The following is a 24,236-nucleotide window of genomic DNA, read 5'->3' as shown; positions in this document are numbered from 1 at the left end:
TGAAAAACTGATTTGTGCAGCTTTGAGAGCCTGAACATAAACCATTGCCTGATTTTATCTCTTGTTTGCAGTCAGTGGCAGAGTTGGCTGGGCACTTTCACCAGAACAAGCTTCTTTATCTGTAACTAGCAGGGTGACCAAAACCCTACCATCACTTCAGCTACACAATCATGTGGTATCATTTAAACTGACTTTAATCTGGATTATGTTACTTGCAATCTGCAGCTAGGAAAGAGTTAATTTGACTTGTAATTCAAGTGTGTCCATATCACAAAATTGACTGACATCTAAATACCAACATGATTCAAGCTAGAGAAATATCATATTTCATTAATATTAGCTTGATTTAAAAATAACACAAACCCACTATTGACATTCTTTTGTTGAAAACAATGACAAAATGTAAATTAGAAGTTTGATGGTGAGCTAATTTATTCTCATGGTACATTCATTTGGTTAAATTAGATTTAAGGGATTAATTAATAAAACAGGTCTGAGTGGGAAGTTGATAGCCATAATAAAGCCTTCATAATGATATAATTGCAGACCTACAGTAAATGTCCAGTACAACACACCACAATGCAACAATGCCTACTCCTTACCTGGTCAAACATTAAATACCCTCTTTCCAAGACACAGCAATTAACCGAACTTCCATGCAAGAAGGAAAAGAAACCCATTCTCTAATTGAGGTTGTCAGTGTAAACAGTAATAGCAGGAGCCAGTAATACCAAGGTGCATGCAAGGTCACAGGTAAGGCCAACAGACTAAAGATCCGTCAAGATATTGCCTAGAAATGTTAAGTGGTAGGGTAAATGGCAAATCATTGTAAGTATACACAGATGTGATTATTGGGGGAATGTCTCGTGTCACTCTTCAGGCCGTCTGCCTTGTTATTTTCCACAGGACTGGCCCAGAATGATCAATACCACATAACCGACTGCTACCAGACGCCAAATTCCTTTGATATATCCTGATGATCACAGCTCAAGTCACTGATCAATTACCCAAGCAATTCAATTGTCAATCAGGCAGCAGCGAGGATACAACTAGAGAAAATCATCAAGCCATGGCTCACTGATAGTTACTGTCAAATTTATATCCCACTGATTGCCATCTATCCATCATAGTGGACCATTTTACAACACAAATCATTCAAGCACATGATCATTTCGCAACAAATTTGGAAACATTTACCAGAATTTCAACACTAAACTATTCCAGCTGCCACTTTGTCTACATGAATTCCAGCTGCCACTATGTCTACATGAATTCCTGTCGACACTACGTCTACATGAATTCCAGTTGTCACTGTGTCTACATGAATTCCAGTTGCCACTGAGTCTACATGAATTCCAGTTGCCACCTTGTCTACATGAATTCCAGTTACCACTATGTCTACATGAATTCCTGTTGACACTATGTCTACATGAATTCCAGTTGCCACTATGTCTACATGAATTCCTGTCGACACTACGTCTACATGAATTCCAGTTGTCACTGTGTCTACATGAATTCCAGTTGCCACTGAGTCTACATGAATTCCAGTTGCCACTTTGTCTACATGAATTCCAGTTGCCACTATGTCTACATGAATTCCTGTCGACACTACGTCTACATGAATTCCAGTTGCCACTGTGTCTACATGAATTCCAGTTGCCACTGTGTCTACATGAATTCCAGTTGCCACTATGTCTACATTAATTCCTGATGCCACTATGTCTACATGAATTCCAGCTGCCACTATGTCTACATTAATTCCAGCTGCCACTGTGTCTACATGAATTCCAGTTGCCACTGTGTCTACATGAATTCCAGTTGCCACTGTGTCTACATTAATTCCAGTTGCCACTGTGTCACTGTGTCTACATGAATTCCAGTTGCCACTGTGTCTACATGAATTCCAGTTGCCACTGTGTCTACATGAATTCCAGTTGCCACTGTGTCTCATACAGACAGCACATATATATACTCATGTTGATATTTCAATATTCGTGCTAATTAGCTAATTGTGAAGTAAGCTACAATTACTGCAACTTGTAATCTGTGGGACCCTATTATAAATATCTAAAACCACGTAATAATGAATATTAAGTAATATATTTGCCTGAGGTGGACTGCTTGTTAGAATCAGTCCGCCAAGATATGAACTTTAATTGTCTTAAAAGATGATATGACAAGTTTTTCACATGTTGTTGTTAGGCACGGTGTCTATTTATGTAAAAAATTACAATTACCTAACAATTCATCTGAGGAAGTGGTGAAAAGCATTTTTACAAAAGACTGTAAAGTCAGTTGTAATGTTAATAATCAATGTTCTCTTTGCAGAGACATCCCACGCAATGAGAGTTTCAGCTTAAACACAAGCAAATTGTGACACTGTTACAAAATCTGCCTGTGGTTGCAAACTACATGAAAGGAGTGGACCCCATATACCACTGCCATACAAAAACATAAGGACATGATCCCATAGAGCATTGCCATACAGGGCAATAGGAATAGACAACATACAGCATTACCATACAGGGCAATAAGGAGTGGACCCCATATAGCATTGCCACAAAGGACAATAAGGAGTGGACCCCATCTGGCATTGTCTTTAAGGGCAAATAAGGAATGGACCCCATAGAGCATTGCCATACAGGGCAATAAGGAGTACACTTCCATATAGCATTATCATATAGGACAATAATGAGTGGACATTGTACAGCCTTCCCATAAAGGGCAATAATGAGTGTACCGCATGTGCACTTCCATACAGGGCAATAAGGAGTGGACCTTGTACAGCCTTCCCATAAAGGGCAATAATTAGTGGACCCCATGTGCACTGCCATACAGGGCAATAAGGAGTGGGCCCCATACACTGCCATAAAGGGTAATAGGGAGGTGACAAGATATAGCACTGTCATAGGGGCAATTTTTTTAGCATTTTGATATACAGGGCAATAAAGAGCGGACACAATATATCATTACATATAGAAGGCAATCAGAAGTGGACATGACATTGTATTGCAGCTTCAACATCCAATCAACAAGCAGCACAGAGAAAAGCAGAAAATTACATATTACAGCAATGGCCCTGGATTCATCATTATTATAGTCAATCATAACTGCGAGGGGACAGCATATTATTTGACCTGATCAATTTGCTTGATTATGCCTTTGTGACAGGCTTCCAGCTTCCCTCCTCTTCTATTGATCAGTTGCTTTATGGCGCTTGGCTGCTGAAGGCCACTGCCGGGCCAGCACATAAAAGAAAGCATAATGCCAGTCAAGTTGTGCTATAAACTGGGTAGGCCACAACAAGGCCTTCCACTGAGAAGAGAAGAAACTCTGTCCCCTTCCATAACACAACATCAATTAGGGTCACAGCATGGAATTGCTTCTTGCCAAAGGATTTCCCTCCAGTGTGCCATCCTGTAGCCTGTTAATACCCTGCAGATGGAAGGCAACAACAAGCGGACACTGAAGGAGATAAAAGGCTATACATGGCAATGCAAACCAAGGGGATTCTTTTGAGTTGTGCTGAAAAGAATGTCACGCTGGAAAAGCCACTTAGTTAATGCAGTGGGTTAGGGGGGCTGAATGCAGTGGGTTAGGGGGGCTGAATGCAGTGCACAGATGATACACAGGCCTTTACATAGTGTACTTCTGTAACAGAATTCCACGCAGTTCAGGTCCTGCCACTCCCTGGACATCACCCCTCTCGGTCAGGTCACTTCTAGAACCACCCACACCTTCTGCTCCATACTCTCCTCCCCCAACCCCCACCCCCTCCCCACCCCACCTCCACTCACAGGTTACAATACAGTGCGTTGTAACAAGCAACATGCACTAAATGAGTGCATGAATAATTCAATAATGTAATTAGTCACTAATGGTAAGGTATATGAAGCAGTAATGAGTAAAGCAAACCCATGAGTTGACTTAACCACTGTTCCGGACAGCTACAGAACAACGTTCAGCAAGGTGATAGTTCGTCAAGATAAGAGCGATGCTGCTATAACAGGGAGATAGAAAAACATGGTTAATTTCAACTATAACGTCCTTTCAGGAAGCTAAGATAAAAAATAATTCTATATTAGCAGAATACTAACAAGCAGTTAAATTTCAGTCTGACATAAATTACAACAATATACAAGTACACAATAAGTTTAAAACCATAACTTCATCTGCTACAAATTTATTATTAAATTCCCTCAAAAGTGAAAGAGAAAGAAAGCTGAGAAATCCCTCAGTATTCTCTCCTCTTCCCATACCCCCCCCCCCCCCCCCTCTCACCAGACAAGCTGAAACACCGGGATCCTATTAAGACACTAATAGGAATCCAACCTGCTGTTATCACTGCCTTCCACACCCTGTTGCTCAATTTTCCTCACTTCTGTAGTCACCCCTAAAACTATACAAGCCATTCCACAAGACCATGGCAAATTGCCTGGCACCTCTGAGCAGAGAGTTGTGCCACCAAAGGCATGCTATTATTACAGGGATAACTCAACAGTAGCACAATATGAATAAGTCTGTATAATCAGATCAGTGAATTCAACCCCAAACTCATCTTCTACTCTCTAGCCTTTCTATTTTTTAATGGTTTGACACCATATTGTTCATATCAGGTCAGTCTGTCCTTGCTTGTCTGTATGCTTATATACAATAACATGTAGATGTACTGTCATGGAAAACCATGTTGAAGACATCAGACTTAATAGTGAAACATCAGACTCAATAGTGAAACATCAGACTCAATAGTGAAACATCAGACTCAATAGTGAAACATCAGACTCAATAGTAAGACTAACAATATGGCATGGGTCAGTACTTCAGCATTCACAAAGAAAGAACTCCAATTTCCCATTTTAGAGCTCCGGTTCACCCACTGTAAGGTTTGAGCCCTGAAAGCCATGTAAGTCAGACAGTCTGAAGGGTCAGGCCAACACTGTGATGTAGTAAATCCAAGGATATTCCACATCCTTGTACTTTCTGAAAATTGCCATTCTGTGTTCCATTATTTTCAGAATATTATCTTGGTCTGTTTCATATTTCTGGCAAAATAGCTTACATATAAAATGCATTTATTAACCCAAATAACACTTTATTGTTGATTGGATACAGTTTAACACAGTACTTTGTGGCAGATACTACAGTTGTTTTGCACATAAACGGAATTGAGAAATTAGGTTGTCCAGTCTGCAGAAGGATTTATTAGATGTGAGTGGTAAAGTCAAGCTGGCGTGGCAGTATGCTGGCTGGTGCCTCAACGCTGATCACCCTTGACATTAAGGTAATGACTGACTAATGTGAATATCTACTGTTGACACCCAGCCATCCAAATTAAAGTGACATTACATGTATATCATACACAACAGGTTTCTCAAAAATAGTTTTTCCATACACACCATTACACTTTTACTTTGAGTTCTAACAACTGCCTAATTTTACATCACGGTACATGGGTTTGACTGTTCTCCAAAACTAGAAAGGAACTACAGGCATTTTTATTGGGCTAATTCAATACACAGGCATAAACTGCCTTAACCTGGAGCCTTTTCAAAGAAAGCACACAAGAAAAAGAGCAGCACTGGTCAAAGAAAACATAAATACCGTACACCATAAAATAACAACACCGAAGGTCACAACAAAAAATGGAGAAAACTCCATAATCAATTACCGATAAGCTCTGCGAGACGCCTAAGGCTGCACGCAATAAGCTATAAACAGAGCCACGGTGCCTACCCAAGCTGAATGTTTTCTGTGGAGGAAAATGTCTGACGCCCAGCTGGGTGAATTAGAACGCAGTCGGCATTCAGGTCAACCCTTTTTGTATGGCATCAGTGTGTAGTATAGCACAACAGCCAACACCTCTGTAACCATCAACCCAGTGGATTTTCGGATTGAAATTAACCCCAACAAAGTCTCTGAAAGCCTTTCCATGCCTTGAAATGGTCTTTGAAAGTCTTGTGTTACCTGTCATAAATAATCATCTACATGTAGGCATCAGAAACATATCTTTACCCATCATAACCCTTTAACTAGTTTTTCTTAACACTCTTCTTGCGTATTACAAACCTTCATCTGGTCTTAAAGTCTTCACAATGTGTAATACTTGATCGGAATCTGTCTTAAAAAGTCTTCACACTCTGTTAAACTTGATCAGAACCTTGCTCTGAGTTACGCCCAAATTATGAGATTGTCAAGGTCAGAAGTGTTTGATATACAGATGAAATTAGTAATACAAAATCTGCCAAGGCTGTAGGCAGTCCCCCTCTACTGACATTCAGGGCAGTAGGCAGTCCCCTTCTACTGACATTCAGGCTTTACATGCTTTTAATGACTTTAATTCTCCTGACTCCCAAAGGCAATATAGCTATAAACTGGCTATGTGGAGGATCTAGGTTGAACAATGCTGAGGAGTCATACGAGAGTACATCTGAAAAGTTAGGCTTGCAGTGAGAATTGTGAAAGCTACTTTTAAGTTTGAAAGCTTCCCCACACTAGATGGACAATGGGGAAAAGCATACTGTCAAAGCATGCTCTCTGACTTCCTCTTAGGATAGTTCTTTCTTAAGGCTGATTTGTGGTACCGAATACAGTACTGCCTCTTTCTAAGGCTAGTTTGTGATAACAAATACAGAGCCAGTTATTCTAAAGGCTGATTTGTGGTGCCAAATACAGCAACAGTTATTTCTAAAGGTTGATTTGTGGTACCAAATATAGTACTTCTTCTTTCTAAAGGCTGATTTGTGGTGCCAAATACAGCAAGTTATTTCTAAAGGCTAATTTGTGGTATCAAATACAGCACCAGTTATTTTTAACTTCTGATTTGTGGTACCAAATATAGTACTGTGTCTTTCTAAAGGCTCGTTTGTGGTACCAAATATAGCACCCGTTATTTCTAAAGGCTGATTTAGTACTTTTCCTTTCTAAAACCTGATTTATGATACCAAATACAGCACCAGTTATTTCTAAAGGCTGATTTGTGGTACCAAACACAGTACTTTTCCTTTCTAAAAACTGATTTGTGGTACGAAATAAATTACATCTTCTTTCTACTGGTATACAGGAGAAACTTTCTTCTGCAGACCTATGACCACATATCAAAAACCAAAACTTGTTTTATATCAGGTATGTTATCCGTGTGAATTTCAGAACGACATGAACACAGATGTATTATAGCAGGGTATATCAGTCTGCAGCATGCCATACACCCGAAAATTATAAAGTGACATTTAATTCTATAATTATCCCATAGAGTGATGCTGGTCACCTGTGTGTAGCTAGAAAGCTGTACGAGCTGTATGTAACTTGTTAGACATTTGTCCCAGACTGTGTCTGTGTCCACATTTCACAACATTTCCGGTTTTCCCACAAGTAGCTCCACTTTGAAGGAGGAAATACTCACCCCAGAGCCATAAGCCACAGAGGAACATTAAACAAGTGTTATGTGCACATCCTTCTCACATCCCTAAATGCTGCTTCCCGGGGAAACTGCTGCTGGTACAGCCAGATCACATCACCAGTAAACGAGAAATCCAGTCCATCCAGAGTCCCACTTCAACACAGGGTATATCCATCAAGATTCACAAAAGTTGAGTTGAGAAGCCAACACATTAAACCCTTTTGTTCCTGAGCTTACGGATCACAGAGGAAGTACTGGCTACCTACTGAGTCACAAACCCTTCCCCCTTGTCAAGGGTGACCTTTCCAGCAGAAAACAGTAACCTTCGCTCAGCGTTGCCTACAGGAGCTCTGGGCTATTTCTGCTCCCTGGCCCTCTCAACTGCCTGGCAGAAGCTTGCTCCAAGGCAGGCAACTGGGCAATCCTGCCAAACTTATCTCCCCACAGTCACAGGGGCTTCAACATCGTCTCACTCGCACTCTAGCCAATTACATTTTCCTTCACTAGCTGTTGATTCGCCGGCCTGGGCTTGAGCAGTTTGTGGAGGCTATAGATGACTTGACAAATGCAAATCTCGCCTCTGACAGCACAGTGGACGGTTCAGATCTGATCAGCTCTGGCTAAAGAACACACGCAGCATAATAAAATTTGTCTTCAGCCTTATCAGCCAAACACATCAATAACGGCGGTCCATGGCATGGACTCAGACTCGCCTGTTCTTCTGCCTGCCTCCAATGCCCTTCTACATCTGACAAGGGTCAATTCCAACCTCAGAACCTGGCTTCTCCAGCCCACTCTTGCTTTTTTCCCCTCATTCCACGGATCTAGGACGAAAGACAACCGGTTGCTGTGGAAGTAAATTGATGTCGCCCATTCTGATGGCTGGGAGTTAGTGCTGTCTCCAAGAATTCTCATTTCCTAAGACCATTCCTGGTAGAAGATCTTCTATTGGGTAATTGACATTCTCAACTTGTGGATCTCTCCCACCCCATCATTCTGCAGGGTCTGGGCACAGAGGCACTGAGCCTTGGAAGGAATGTTTGTTGAAATTGATAGCTACCCAGATCGGACCATCAAGCAGCATTTAGATATGACAGGGTGTCCAGCACTGCTGTCAAGCCCTTATACCCTCTGTGCAGAGAAGCTAAGTCAACCACACTAGGGAAACTCGATCCTTGTACAGAAATCAGAGACATCTGAACAAATTGCCTTAACTGTTTTAGAGGCAGTCTTCACCAGTGCTGGGTTAAGACTATCATGCATTGCGGGTACATGGACAGGAGTACAAAGCTGGGTATGTTAATATCACCGGGGCATTTCATCTCTTCACAAAGATGTCTTCTGAACTGATATCCACATGTAGCTTTTTTATTATTGCTTATCTGACATCCCACGCAGATGTGTCTATCAGAAGAAATCAAATTACCAACTGACCTTTCACCTCTCAGAGAGGTTGCACAGCTGCTATTTCACAAATTAACATGCTAACAAAGTTGGCACAGATAAAAATCATGCTTTCTGTTCTAACACTGTCAGGCCATCTGTCCACACTCCTGTATCTGTGTGATATGCAATTTCTCACAAACACAGATATCAATACTATCAGAATATCACCCTGTTCTATTTTCCCATACCACATAACAATCACATATCACATAACTACAAAATAGTTAAAAAGTGTCAAAATATTGTCAACCTGTATACATGTGATTTAAATATCCAAAGCATAAGTTTTCAACATGACTTAACACAAAGTCAGATAGCACTAGATTGTGAAGAAAAAAAAAAACACTGGAAATGTAGCAAATAATGGGTACTGAGTGAATTTACTCTTTGAATCCATCCACTAATTATGTGAACAATTTGCAGTTATCACTGCTATACTTAAGTAGAATATTACCAATGTCAACAAGATCAAATGACATTGTCAACAGTTGCTAACATCTACACCCTTATCCACACCATTGAGAAGCTTGTTATCTGATCTGTCTAAACTCCGCCTAACCATTACTCTGTAGATGACTAAGACAACAGTTTCTGCTGGTAAGGTGGGGAAGGGAGGGCCGGAGTGCTGATCGCTCTGTAAACCAGACCCCGTTCAGACAGTCCATTTCCTGACTACCACCACATCCACGCGGATGAGGACTCTACAGTAAAAGCCTGCCCTACCACTCAATGAGGTAGTTTTCACATTTCCAGTGCTAATGATGGGCATATTGAGAAGTTGTAGAGATTGCATTACGTCTGCGGACAACAAACGCTCTGATTGCGGCCTAAATCTGACTCAACTGAATTTGAATTTAGTTCTTGGCTTTCATTGGCTTACTGGTAATACCCATTTACATGAATTGAGGGCACCGTGAGACAATGACACCGGCAGACTGACTTGCACACAGGGCCAACACTAACGGTGCTTTACGACTGAGGAAACAGCCTCAGGACTTAACACTCCCCTTGGGGTGCTTTTGTAGTCCTGCAGTACATCATCCAGAAGATACCTAACTGTTCAAACATTGTATGTATAGGTAGAGCTGGTACAGCTTGTAGCCACACACATGCGCAAGTGGAGAGGTATGCAATGAAAGATGCTAATGAAAGGTGAGATGAGAGTATATGCTTGATAGTTAGGGTCAGTTCTGGCTTGTGTCAGGAGGCGTAGGAATGCAAATGGGATAACAGATTGACCATCTTTCTAACATGGCATAGTGGTAATGGACTGCTCACAGACTGTACCGCAGCAGCAGGCCTCACAGACAAGACACAAAACCACACTGAGTCCTCCAGCAGAGCCCTATGAAAAATGAAAAAGCAGTAATGACCAGACAGGTTGAGTTTTCATTAAGTGTTGAGGAGAAGTCACTATTCATCTCTACATATTTCTGTGTGAGAAGTCAGTCGTATGGTTACCAGCGGCAGTGCTGCTAATACAGCATCCCGGAGTCATAAACCGCTCTGTCAGGGAACTGGGTTAGCATCACATACACTATTTACTGAGCAATTCTCTGTAAAAGATGCTATTTTCTTTACCTCTGATCTCAACATCAAACGCTCTGTAGGTCAAAGGTAGGTAATTAGCTAGGTCGGCCATATACAAACAGCTTAGCCTCCCTTAACATTATGGGAAGCAACCAGGCATACATAGACAAGCCATGTTCATGTAATGTCAACAGCTCTTCTCATAATCTATGGAAACTGAAGCTAGCCAACAACTATGACTTTTCTGGGAAATCTTCAAAAAAAATCAACTTATTAAGATGCAATACATGCAGAAATAACAAACAAACAAAAAAAAACTCAATTAGTTCAGAGTGCAACAATATGCACTATGCTGTATTACATATACATAAGAGTGACAATGTCACAATTTTCTATTATAACTCTCCTTCATTTGGCACTCTATATACTGGGTATAAGCTTGTGATGGGTGTCAGGTACTTTGTACGTCTTAATTCAGTGTAAGGCAGATTTCTTTGGAATACAGAGCACACCCACCTCAGACCTCTGTACCCTAGCCCCATACCCTGTGGTAAAACCTGGACAAACTAATATCACTACTGCTCCTCCTGTTGTTAAAAGGCGATAGTATGATAAAAGATTTTATGTACCATTGGTATACAAAAGGTTTATCTCAGTTAACAGAAATGGGGGGAATAGAGACTGTGATTTGTTTAATTCCCAAACACAGATATACACTGTAGGCTTCACAAGTCCATGTTTCATAGCACTACACATGCATGTGTTATAGCACTACACATGCATGTGTTATAGCACTACACATGCATGTGTTATAGCACTACACATACATATACTATAGCACTACACATGCATGTGTTATAGCACTACACATGCATGTGTTATAGCACTACACATGCATGTGTTATGGCACTACACATGCATGTGTTATAGCACTACACATGCATGTGTTATAGCACTAGGTATGCATGTGTTATAGCACTACACATACATATGCTATAGCACTACACATGCATGAGTTATAGCACTACACAAATGTGTATTATGGTACCACACACACATGTTATGGCACTAAACTTACATTCTTCCGCTTCTGAACTCCTACAACTCTGCAGCCATTTACAGCTCTGATACAATGGCCGTGTGTGGGCACTGTCCTATGCAAGAAGTGACACAAGAGGCCGTACTTGAAAGGCTATGTGCCACCATTTGCCCTCACATACTGTTAACCATTTGCCCTCACACACTGTTACGGTTGTTCTGTAGTCTTTTTATATATTATATTTACACAATATTGGCCTACAATGGTTTTGAAGTGCCAATGAGATGACCAAAACTTCATGACATCTATGTAAGCATAGAGAGAATTGAAAACTCATGTCAGTGATACAAAGAGTATACCCTCATTCGCGTAAGCAAGACTCAATATCTACAATAGGGCTAGTAACACTTCTATCACATAACAACACCCAAGTCACCGGTTGTGAGGAGCATCTCCTATGCTATTTGCTGAGGACATCAGCAGAGTAATGAAACCTGCAGGCCACAGCATGGGGTACAGTGATACAAGACTGGTCATAAAATAGCCTGGTCATGTTCCACAGCTAACACCTGGACTGGGAGGAAATTAATCATTACTGAAGCCCTAAAACAACACCAACATTATCCTGAGAGAAGGAGATGTCAAGTTTCCAGCCAGCCTTATCACTGGTATAAACAGTGGGTCTCCAGTGTCTGAGGGGAGATCACAACTGCCTGCCTCTGCCTCTTGGGGCATACACATCCTCAACAAGGACCCAGAGATAATATGTTGTTGTTCCAGTTCTAATGGCTCCAAACTTGCCTTAGGAAAACTTGACCTGCTCTAATGAGCCTGGACCAGTAGGTCTAGATAAGAGCTGAAGTCACAATCTATGTATTATTTCCCTCTTGGGTTTCGATTTAACGAGCCTGGGATGGGAGTTGTCAGGGTGCCACTGGTGCATCCTGGACAGGCTCCTTAAGGGTGGTGTTTACAAACAAGCTCAGCAGGAGTACTGTGTTGAGAGCTCTTTCTACAACAGCTGATGGTACCACCATGACCAGACCCAGGCAGAAACATGTGGCTTACAGCTACACTTACACAACATATAGTTAACTTCATGCCAGCCAAGACACAAAGAGAACAGCTCTAATACCATATGATACTCCACTACAGTGATAGGAACCAAGACACTACAGCTGCATGTAATGATGTGTTTACACCAGATTACCATCCCCCCCCCCTTCCCAGGAAAACTTCAGAAATCACTGGAACTCACTTTGTAAACAGTTCAATCAATCAGATGCCATTCAGGAGATTCCATCAATGTACATTGTACTTATACAGAAAATCAACCACATCCTATCCATACTGAACGTATACATACCTTTCTTGACTTTTTGGCTACAATATTGAGAACATGTGCTACTTTTGTGCAAACTGCTATTACCATGTATTAATATCTAATATGCCTGATATACCCGAAAGAGTAACCAGCCTTCCATATTACATGTCACAATATCATTTGACAACTAAAACTACGACCCGCAGGATAAAGAAGAATGACCAGTATCAAATGTAACACCATCACTGTCAAGACTTTCTCTCAGCACAACCTGACCCTAACAATGTAATCTGACACAATTTTCACCACACCCTGTTCATGGTAATGTTCTTCACACAAACTTCTGTGGACTTTCTGGTTTTATTAAGACATACTGCCCCTGGGGAGGGAAATACGTCATCAGTCAGAGGCCTGAATTCATAAACCATCCTCGCCACCCTTTTTTACAATCAGAGTAATAAAACTGTTGATGGGAGGAGAACATTTGATATTGCCTTTTTATATGCTGCAGGGGTAAAGGTTCCAGCCCTGGGGTCTGTTTTATCAGCCTGGGACAGGGGCTGTGAACACTAAGGCAGGCTAGCTATCCCAGAGTTTCACATGATCACAGGGATCCAACAGGCAAACCTATCTATTTCAGGGTCTATTAATACAGCAGAGACTTGTGATAAAATCTGGACTGTAACCCTGTAAATAAACCCCATACCGCCCAATAAACTGGTCACCTGCCAACACATGAAAAAAAACAGCAAATCTTGTGGACTTGATGGATGGATTTCTTACAGCTTTTGCTGAAGTACTCAAATTCAAAACACATATTTCCTTCCTTAGCTTGACTTTTCCACAATACAAAACTTTTACTAGAGTTATGAAAAGTGTGCCGACACTTATCGCCCTTAGCTTGACTTTTCCACAATACAAAACTTCTGCTGGAGTTACGAAAAGTGTGCCGAAACCTGTTGCCCTTAGCTTGACTTTTCAACAATACGATACTACTGCTAGAGTTATGAAAAGTGTACCGAGACCTGTCGTCCTTAGCTTGACTTTTCCACAATACAAAACTTCTGCTAGAGTTATGAAAAGTGTGCCGAGACCAGTTGCCCTTAGCTTGACTTTTCCACAATACAATACTTCTGCTAGAGTTATGAAAAGTGTGCCGAGACCAGTTGCCCTTAGCTTGACTTTTCCACAATACAATACTTCTGCTAGAGTTATGAAAAGTGTGCCGAAACCTGTTACCCTTAGCTTGACTTTTCCACAATACAAAACTTCTACTAGAGTTATGAAAAGTGTGCCGAGACCAGTTGCCCTTAACTTGACTTTTCCACAATACAATACTTCTGCTAGAGTTATGAAAAGTGTGCAGAGACCAGTCGTCCTTAGCTTGACTTTTCCACAATACAATACTTCTGCTAGAGTTATGAAAAGTGTGCCGAGACCAGTTGCCCTTAGCTTGACTTTTCCACAATACAATACTTCTGCTAGAGTTATGAAAAGTGTGCTGAGACCAGTTGCCCTTAGCTGGATTTTTCCACAATACAATACTTCTGCTGGAGTTGAGAAAAGTGTACCGACACCTGTCGCCCTTAGCATGACTTTTCCACAATACAATACTTCTGCTAGAGTTATGAAAAGTGTGCCGAGACCAGTTGCCCTTAGCTTGACTTTTCCACAATACAATACTTCTGCTAGAGTTATGAAAAGTGTGCTGAGACCAGTTGCCCTTAGCTGGATTTTTCCACAATACAATACTTCTGCTGGAGTTGAGAAAAGTGTACCGACACCTGTCGCCCTTAGCTTGACTTTTCCACAATACAATACTTCTGCTAGAGTTATGAAAAGTGTGCTGAGACCAGTTGCCCTTAGCTTGACTTTTCCACAATACAATACTTCTGCTAGAGTTATGAAAAGTGTGCTGAGACCAGTTGCCCTTAACTTGACTTTTCCACAATACAATACTTCTGCTAGAGTTATGAAAAGTGTGTACAGACCGGTCGCCCTGGATGACTGAATCCAGGAGGTCAATGTTTCTCATCACTGGTTGAAGGGGCTGATATTTCTAGAACAGGGTTTTATGCTTCAGGATAAATCAATGCTAAACTCAGCCGCTTAAAATCTGCATAAATTGCCGGAGAATGGCCCACAAACCCTTTCATAAATGAGGCAATCCATCGAGAAGATCAGGTCTAAGCTTTGGGCAAACTCCTTTAATGACGAGTTTGTTATCAGCTAAATATTTGCCAACTGATGCCAGAGGCTGGAGTCAGTAGAGGGATTATTTCAGTGAATTCAGGACTATTTTTCACTGTCTTGCCCTAAGCCTGGAGTACATGGGCAGTGGTGTGGTGGAGGGAGAAGCGGGGAGGAAATAAGCTCAAGTGGTCTGCCCTAGGGAATGATGTATGGGAAATAATGACAGAAACGAGTGTCTGTCAAACAACCGTTTTCTTCATCAGTCACACTTAATACACCTGCAGCTGCCCACGTTGGACATTTCTTTGACCTTTACAATGGGACCACTCACCAAACCAACCCTCAATGCTAAACAGAGAAGCACCCAGACATGTTTGGAATTTTTTTTTCCCCTGTTGGAGAGGAATCAGACATGAAAAATGAGTCAAGAAGATAATGTAGTGAGTATGTGAGTGTGGAGATGTTACGTGTGTGTATGCTGTGACATGTGTAAGGCGAGGCTACAGCCTCCTGGAGTTATCCAGGCTTTTATTGCCCTCTGCTGGCAGTCTGGAGGAAGTCACACTATAACTTCTCTGGAAATGGGTCTATTCTAGAGAGAGGCTCTTCAGCAGCCTCAATTTCCTGGTTGTCAACCAAGTTTGGTAGAGAGCAGCACCAAGAGGGACATTATCAAGCTTGTCTCTCCTTGCCTCCCTTTCCACCAATCCATCACACCTAGAGAAGGGAGCACCAAGAACAAAGGCCTTCAGCAATAACACAAGCCACAGCCCCATTAAAATTTGCCAGACAAGCCAGGATTTACTGAGATGCGGATTTATAGAGATGTAGTAAACGTCTCCCAGTTTATGCTTTCCCTGTTCAATGACCAAAGTTCTCTGTATTCATAGGTAGTCTTTCCGGTTTCTATTCGTCAGGTTTTATGGGTTCCCTGACCAAAAAGAAACTGCGGCAGGAATGGGATAATAACAATACAGCTTCCTCTGCAAAGTAATCTATCGGCAACACCTTTCTGGAGTCTATGCTTTATGAGCGAAAATAATCTCATAAAACACAAGCTTTGCCCATTTATTTCAATTTGGTCACAAAGACAGAGTCTCCACAGCCATTAGCCTGGCGGCTGTAGAAGAGTGCAGTGTGGGGTTCCAAGCCACAGCGCCAGAGGACCCTTCCCATTGGATGACTGAGATGTATATGATTACCAGCTCTGACGCAACTCCTGAAAATTACATCATTACAAGACAGTGAATGGACCTGAGGATTCCATGACCCACACTTTGACATGGTGTAACCAAATTTCACTCTCAATCATTACCAGCATTTTAAAATTTAAATTCATGCCAACAAAATTTGTTACTTTTTAGCACGTAGAGTTTTTCTTCTTTTGAAATGCCGCCTCTGCAGAAAGTGAAGCATTTTAAGCATTTAACCAACAGACCTAGATCACGTATGGTATTACAAGATTTACACTTCTTGTCCAAAAAAGGTGCAGCAGCTATCTGATTTTATCTGCAGCTCACATGCCACATGGTATTTCAAATCAGAAAAAGAAAATCTGTACACTCTGGTCTCATCCTTAAATAATAGTGTCTTTGATAACACTTGCTGAGAGGAAGATATAGAGGGTAAGTGAAGAGTACAAAATGTGATATATAGAGGGTAAGTGAAGAGTACAAAATGTGATATATAGAGGGTAAGTGAAGAATACAAAATGTAATATATAGAGGCTAAGTGAAGAGAACAAAATGTGATATATAGAGGGTAAGTGAAGAGTACAAAATGTGATATATAGAGGGTAAGTGAAGAGTACAAAATGTGATATATAGAGGGTACGTGAAGAGTACAAAATGTGATATGTAGAGGGTAAGTGAAGAGTACAAAATGTGATATGTAGAGGGTAAGTGAAGAGTACAAAATGTGATATGTAGAGGGTAAGTGAAGAGTACAAAATGTGATATATAGAGAGTAAGTGAAGAGTACATAATGTGATATGTAGAGGGTAAGTGAAGAGTACAAAATGTGATATATAGAGGGTAAGTGAAGAGTACAAAATGTGATATATAGAGGGTAAGTGAAGAGTACAAAATGTGATATTTAAATGACCAAACAGTCCCATAAATCAAACTGAGGCGGATCACAATTAATCATAGGTCATGCTATGTAGGAATCTGTACACTGACATCTTCACCAGTGTAAAACACTGTACCAATGGAGGTTTAATAGCTATAATTACTGTTGTTCCCTGTCACCTCAGCATGTTTCCTCAGTAAAAGTCTAATAGGTAAATAGTTTCTTCTGGTCAGTTGGGACTGCCTGTGGTCAGCTCAGCAGGGCGGTTCCTTAATCACCACTGTCCAGACGGCCTTAACCAGATGTGCAGCACCAGTACTGGAAGGTCCTCATAACACTGACCATGTCCACTCAAGTTTGCATAAGCAAAGGGTGAGTATTAACAAATCAAGACAGAATCTATTAATTTACCATGGAAATAAATAAAGCTCTGCAAATAATGGTTTATGTGCCATTTCTACTGACAGCTTTCCAGCAGCTGAAAGGCTGTACCTACACCCACAGAACCATGACCTATATCCAGGGTATGGAACTAGCCCACCAAATTCCACACCCAACAGATTAGTATCTAATGGGACTGGTTTTGGGTCTCTGTGGGCAGGGCCCAGATTGCCTTGACCATTTGACCAGCTGCTGGTAATAAAGCTTAGGTTGAGCAGCTAGCTGGACATCAGGTCTGAGATCTGGTGTGCAGGCTTTCTTGGCAGATTAACAATGGTAAAGAATGTGAAAAAACATAGGGCTGCTTCCCCTCGCCACTCTTCTTGGGTATGCGCCTTAATATCACGGTGAGGCAAATCATGTGGCTACCAACATACTGACCCACAGCTGTCTGAGCAGAGAGTCGTTGGGCACTGTTAAGACCACTAGCCTCACAACGGACCACAAAATCCCTCACAAAGTGAAGATCAGGAAAGACTCCTAATGATCTCCACAGGTAGAAATACATGCTGATCATTCAACTCACCATCCATCTCCATTACAGAAAAATGCCACTCTCAGTCGCATTTGATTTTCTACCCTTTTCATTAAAATAAGAAATCAGGTACAAGTTTGTGTGCAGCAGAACTACAGGTCTATTTCATCAGCAACCTGCACGACCTGACAACAATGTAGACATGGATTAGTTTGATTAACCTGCCTGTGCTCACATGTAATGGCGCATTATTTATGGTATCTTTTCCAGAATAATTCCTGCTACACTGAAACTTTCACAAAACTGATGAAGGTAGATTTGCAGATGTCAGACTTAAGTAGGCAAAAGCAACTTTGGAATAAGACAGATCCATGCATTTACTGTTCTGAAAAGCGAACAGATAAGTCTATGATGATATATCGCCTGTACCCAGCCAGCAGAGAGGAGGTCTAATCGAGGATGGGGCGCCACTCAAGTGCAACCTGAATCCCTGATCATAGGCCTCCGTCTTATTTCCAATTTCAGTTTTTTCATAACCACCTCTTAACCAGTGCTGGGGATGGAAACTTGGATGATACTCAAAGACAGAGAGCAGACGGCCGATTCTTATGTTTAATCTGCTGCCAACATGAAAGAAAGCAGTCAGTTGGGCAAACACTGACTCATATCTTCAGCATTTTTCCTCCCACTATATGGTAAAAGACGTAAATCTTGTCCCTCATGGGTGATTAAAGAAAGGGGCACCCAAAACTTCAGATGAAAAGTTTTCAAGGGTGGTATATTATAGGCTGATTGATCTGTTTGTTACCTTCAATGATCAGTCCTATTATGTCAATAGGATAATTATCCACAACATTAACGGTAAGATACCAAGTAATTTCAGACAGAAATCTTGGACGCAGGAACAAAAATTTCTGTCAAACAAAGCGTCTACAGAAAAAATCCATCCCCCAGTCAAATGAAATAAATAAGGGACAATCATATCCACACAGGTTACAAAATAAACAGGTTTCAATACAAACAACCATATCTAAACAGGTTACAAACAACCATATCTAAACAGGTAACAATGCAAACAGGTTACAACACAAACAACCATATCGAAACAGGTTACAATATAAACAACCATTTCTAAACAGGTTACAATACAAACAACCATATCTAAACAGGTAACAATGTAACAGGTTACAATACAAACAAGGGGCCTCCGTGGCTCAGTCAGATAGCACGCTAGTGCAGCGTAATGACCCAGGAACCTTTCACCAATGCGGTCGCTGTGAGTTCAAGTCCAGCTCATGCTAGCTTCCTCTCCGGCCGTAAGTGGGAAGGTCTGTCAGCAACCTGCGGATGGTCATGGGTTTCCCCCGGGCTCTACCATAATGCTGGCCGTCGTCGTATAAGTGAAATATTCTTGAGTACGGCATAAAACACCAATCAAACAAATAAATAATTAAATACAATACCAACAACCACATCTAAACAGGTTACAATACAAACAACAATATCTAAACAGGTTACAATATAAACAGGTTACAATACAAACAACCATATCTAAACAGGTTACAAACAACCATATCTAAACAGGTAACAATACAAACAGGTTACAACACAAACAACCATATCGAAACAGGTTACAATATAAACAGGTTACAATACAAACAACCATATCTAAACAGGTTACAAACATACAAATCTAAACAGGTTACAATACAAACAGGTTACAACACAAACAACTATATCCAAACAAGTTACAACACAAACAATACAAACAGGATACAATACAAACAGGTTACAATATAAACAACCCTTGATGAAACATTTACTTTACATATTTACTTAAATTATTTACTTCATTGTTGTTTAAAATCATGCCCTAGAGATTGACTGGGTGTTATGGCAATCATCTGTCCTAAAACATTACACATATTCAACTTGAAATTAAATAAGCAGAAAATTACAACTATTCAATACACTTTACAAAAGTTATGTAACTGTTTTGGATGTGGAGTTCTTTATTATAAAATTCTCCAAATTCAAATATATCCCAAACAACGAGCAATGCTAAACATTAGCATTTATTACATCGCCTTTCGAAAATGTCCATAACCTTAAAGGCCAAAGTTGTTTTTCCTAATTAGCTGAGTAACTGAAATATTAATTCCACAAAGAGCTGACTTGTGGTCAAAGTTTACCTAGAGGCACGTGCTCCAGCGTATTCTCTACATCATCTCATTGACCTGCTCTTCTGTCAACTCCACATGACCACTTTAAACACCACAATACAAGGTCAATTAAAAGAGATGATTGGAGTTAATTAACCAATCCGACTCAATTAACCTGACCTTCTAGCTATCAGGGAAGGATCATCCCCAGCACCCGGGCTCTAGGGCTTCAACCCCATTGCAGATAACAATAGCCACACACAATGGCAGGGAGGCGGAGCCTGTCGTCCCACCTTCATCAAATGCCTGTCTATTTACTGCTACCCTTAACTTCTGTATCAAAAGATTTTCTGAAATCAGGGACAAAGAAATGACTTTTCTTCTGAACACAGAAATATTTAGTCAAATGATGCCGACACAGGATCTGACTGAACAAAACTTCACAAACTTGTCTTCTTGTTAGATGTAACCACATTTTTGCCAGAGATGCTGTCTAAAGTAAATTCTTAACAGACTGTCGTGAAATATGAAAGATATTGTTAAATTTGTTGGTCAACTTTCTGGCCAATAGGCCAAGTGATCTTTGGGATTAAGCAATGTGTTCTCATTATGCATTAAGTGTAAATATTTCCTTTCTTTAGTTAAATTTATACACAAATAATACCAAATGCTTGACTAACTCAACCTTGTACTGTAAAGAATTGACTCTCACTCAATGCTTTCTTTCTGTAAAACATGTTAAGATTGTACATATTAAAATTGTCTTAAAGTAAGCACCAGGTTTATGTGATTATCAAGAATCACGGCTTGATTATCTGTACACAAATGTCATGAGCAGAATTAATAAGGCCCTCTGTATAGGACTGTGATGTGGGTCGGATGGGGTAGATGGGTCAGGCATAAGCAGCAAGGGGCCATGTGCATTAGACATCTCCCAACACTCTGTCTCCTCACAAACTCAGACAAACCAGAGAGCCTTCATAATTTTCTCAGCGATAAAATCCAGTCCCCTAACACAATGGCATGTCAAAGGTGATTAGTTTGGTGCCCGTTCATAGAGTCCATGACTTTCCAGACCACTGCTCCAAAACAAAGGGAAGAATGCTTCAGCTCTGCAAAACCACTCCCACATACTCCCGCTCTGATGCATGCAGAAAAAGCTTTCTCTCAAAACAATCAGGATGTTCAAAAATCAGTTTGGGAGATGACACGCCATTATAATATGAACGAAAAGGCCATGGGGTGCTTTGACACAGGCTTCTGAGGTTCTACTGCAAACTCGCTCAAGGAAGGTTGTTCACCAAACACTCAACCTGATCATTTACAATACATGCAAAGATATTCCTTAAATTAAAAAAAAAAATTCTTCCCTCAGAAATAACTGGCGTCTTTACAATTAAGATGAGGAATAATTTCTTTGGGATCAGTGTAATGAAATCTTGTCTGAATTCAGAACAGAGACGTTCCCATGGGCGTCAGCTCCATTCAACCGCCTTTCCTGAGATGACACTGGTCTGAAGGGAGCTGATTAGAGGAGATGTTATTTAAGGGTGGAGATAAAACTGCCACAGACAATAGGGATGTATCAGAGCAAGGTGGGGACAGGGGTGAGACTGTGGGGATTTAAAGTTCTGGCATTGTCACCAACAAGATCATTTATCATGGCTACTCTACGCAATTGACCATAAGAGAAACATTCTGAACTGTGTAGAATTGCAAAGACAAAATTACAATACTTTTTTTTTTTACTGACCAAAGCAGGAACTATAATCCACATTTATTAATGATAAAAATGGTATGAAAATTTAATCCTTGTCATACACATATATAAAACATATTTTGAACAACATAATTGGATTTGATGAAAACTAAGATGTTTAAAAAGTTTGAAGTCTTACAAAATACTGGTTAAAAACCTTAGATGTATATGGGCATTTCTCCTTTAATCAAAAAATCGAATCTGGCATTCTCAAGAGAAAATGTTGCCAATTTTGAGGGAAAAGATAAAATAGTTGAGGTAAAACATTTCCAGAAGATAAAAAGGGTGATTCAGGATTACAACTAAATAAAAAAAATTGCCTCATCAGAAAGTTAGCTCAATTAGAGAATCTGACATTTGCCGTTCTATAGGAGTATTACAGAAAGACAAATCACATTTATCTTTGTAACATGAGAGAGAAGAGAAGAGCAAGGCATTAAGATACCGTCCCACCCCAAGCAATTAAATTGGTTAGATGTATGATGGAGTCTGAATGGGGCCGCCTCTTCATCCAGTTAAGTTAGAACAATAATGGGCCAAGACGCAGTAAATCATACCAGTAATTATGAACAACTACATGACTTGTGGGATGAAAAAACATCCAAGGGGTGTTACATCTACTATTAACCACTGACACAGGGCTGGGACAGAGAGGTGATCAGATTTCTGTCTGCTGGGTTAAGGTGGGTAATCATGAGTCCACCGGTTGACTCTAACGACCTCTCTCTGGCAGAGAAAACAGTCATCTGATTGATCGTAGGGGCACACCGTTCAGAAAACCTCTGACATCAGTCTCCAAATCTAATTAAACTGCCACCCCACACTGCAATATTGGCATGCACACAAAGGCAGGGTGGGCGCTCAGGGGTAATCAGAAGTGGCTCTGTTGATTATAGGAGGTGATGATATTGATGACCCTGGGCTGGCCACTCTTCTGAAATGCTACAAGGGGATATCATATTGTTCTTCAACCACTAAATAACACTAACACGACCTATACCCAGAACAGCCCTATGTCTTGCTGTAAAGAGGCAGATTCAAAGAACCAGCACCCATCTGATGTCAGGTAAGTATATAGGCATGCAAGACAGAAGGACCCATTGAGAATGTCCGTAAGAGTACTTATAATGATAAAAGTCGACTCACCAGACTTGTCTCATGCCTCTGAAGAAATAAAGACGTCACTCCTAACAAATGCAGTTCTGATATTTCTCTTAACCTGAAAGTACACAAAAGTAATATTTATCCAGATTTGTCAAGCAGAGGTGGCACAAGGACAAATGGGTGGCACAAGGACAAATTGGTGGCACATGGACAAATAGATGGCACAAGGACAAATGGGTGGCACAAGGACAAATGGGTGGCACAAGACAACTGTTTGAAATGTATGTATTAAGATATAATCATGGAATTAGAAGCATGGTATAAGGAAAAGACAAAACTTCTCTTTTGACATGTATGCCACTATCTCTCTGAAAACTTACATGTTTTCATTTCTGTCATGATGGCAGACAAATATATCTGAATTATTAGATAAGGTGCCCAGGAATTATCATACCAAATCATATTTCAGCGGAGAGTCCGTGTTTGGTATTCCGAGGAGCAGACATCTGTGTATGACTACATCGCCCATTACTGCTCAGTAACCAAGACACAGGTCACTGACACTGATCAGATTCACATCTTCAACTCGTTTATGTAATTCTATTACATCTAAGAGGTGTGGACCACAGCTGCAGGCAGATGGCTACAGCCTCTTGTACCCTGGGACAGTCCACCTAACTCCATAACAAACAGGTCTGATAACATTGCTCCACCAGTGGCTGTATACAAGTGTCACTCCCAAGAGGCCTGAATTGTGAATAAGGCATTAGGCAAGGAGCCCTACATGCCTGATGCTGTTTACTGGAGTGAGTCTGCTCAGCTGTATAATCCTCAGTTTATCTGCACACCAAGAGCACCCGAGTAGCAATAAACCCACACTACCTTATACTGCAACTTGTATTCCCAATGAGGTAGGGAGTATGGCATGAAAATTCTCATAGTGTATTCATGATCAAATTTCCAAATTTGCAGCATTCCAAATATGCTCCCATGAGTAATTGAGTGTCGGACTATTTGTAGGCGTGTCCACACTCTATATTGTGTGTGCTGGGAAACTTTGATAATGACATTTAGCAGCTTAATATTAAGAAATACTGACTACATGTGGAGAAAGAGCTACAACAATGTCTTTGAGTCTTACCCAAATACATTTCTCTTGGTTTATAACAACGCACTAAATTAAAATCTGAATGTCATGAGTGTATTAAGGTCTGCAAATAATTTTGAACCAAGGAAAATAGTTTCTGAGCAAGACATGAGAATGAGAGCATGTGGTAGAAAATACAGTTTTATTGGT

General features: G+C 40.7%; 1 protein-coding gene across 1 annotated transcript in view; it reads right to left on the bottom strand.

The window, feature by feature from the left end:
* The window catches only part of LOC135473769 (teneurin-m-like), a 257,605-nt gene that overhangs the window by 54,200 nt on the left and 179,169 nt on the right, over nucleotides 1-24,236 (bottom strand). The window contains 1 exon segment of the mRNA XM_064753657.1: nucleotides 22,982-23,054. The gene's annotated coding sequence lies outside the window, so the exon portion shown is untranslated.

Source organism: Liolophura sinensis, chromosome 8 (assembly GCF_032854445.1).
Source record: "Liolophura sinensis isolate JHLJ2023 chromosome 8, CUHK_Ljap_v2, whole genome shotgun sequence".
Taxonomy (NCBI): Eukaryota; Metazoa; Mollusca; class Polyplacophora; order Chitonida; family Chitonidae; genus Liolophura; species Liolophura sinensis.
The sequence above is the reverse complement of the archived record's forward strand: the minus strand, read 5'-3'. Positions and strand labels throughout refer to the sequence as shown.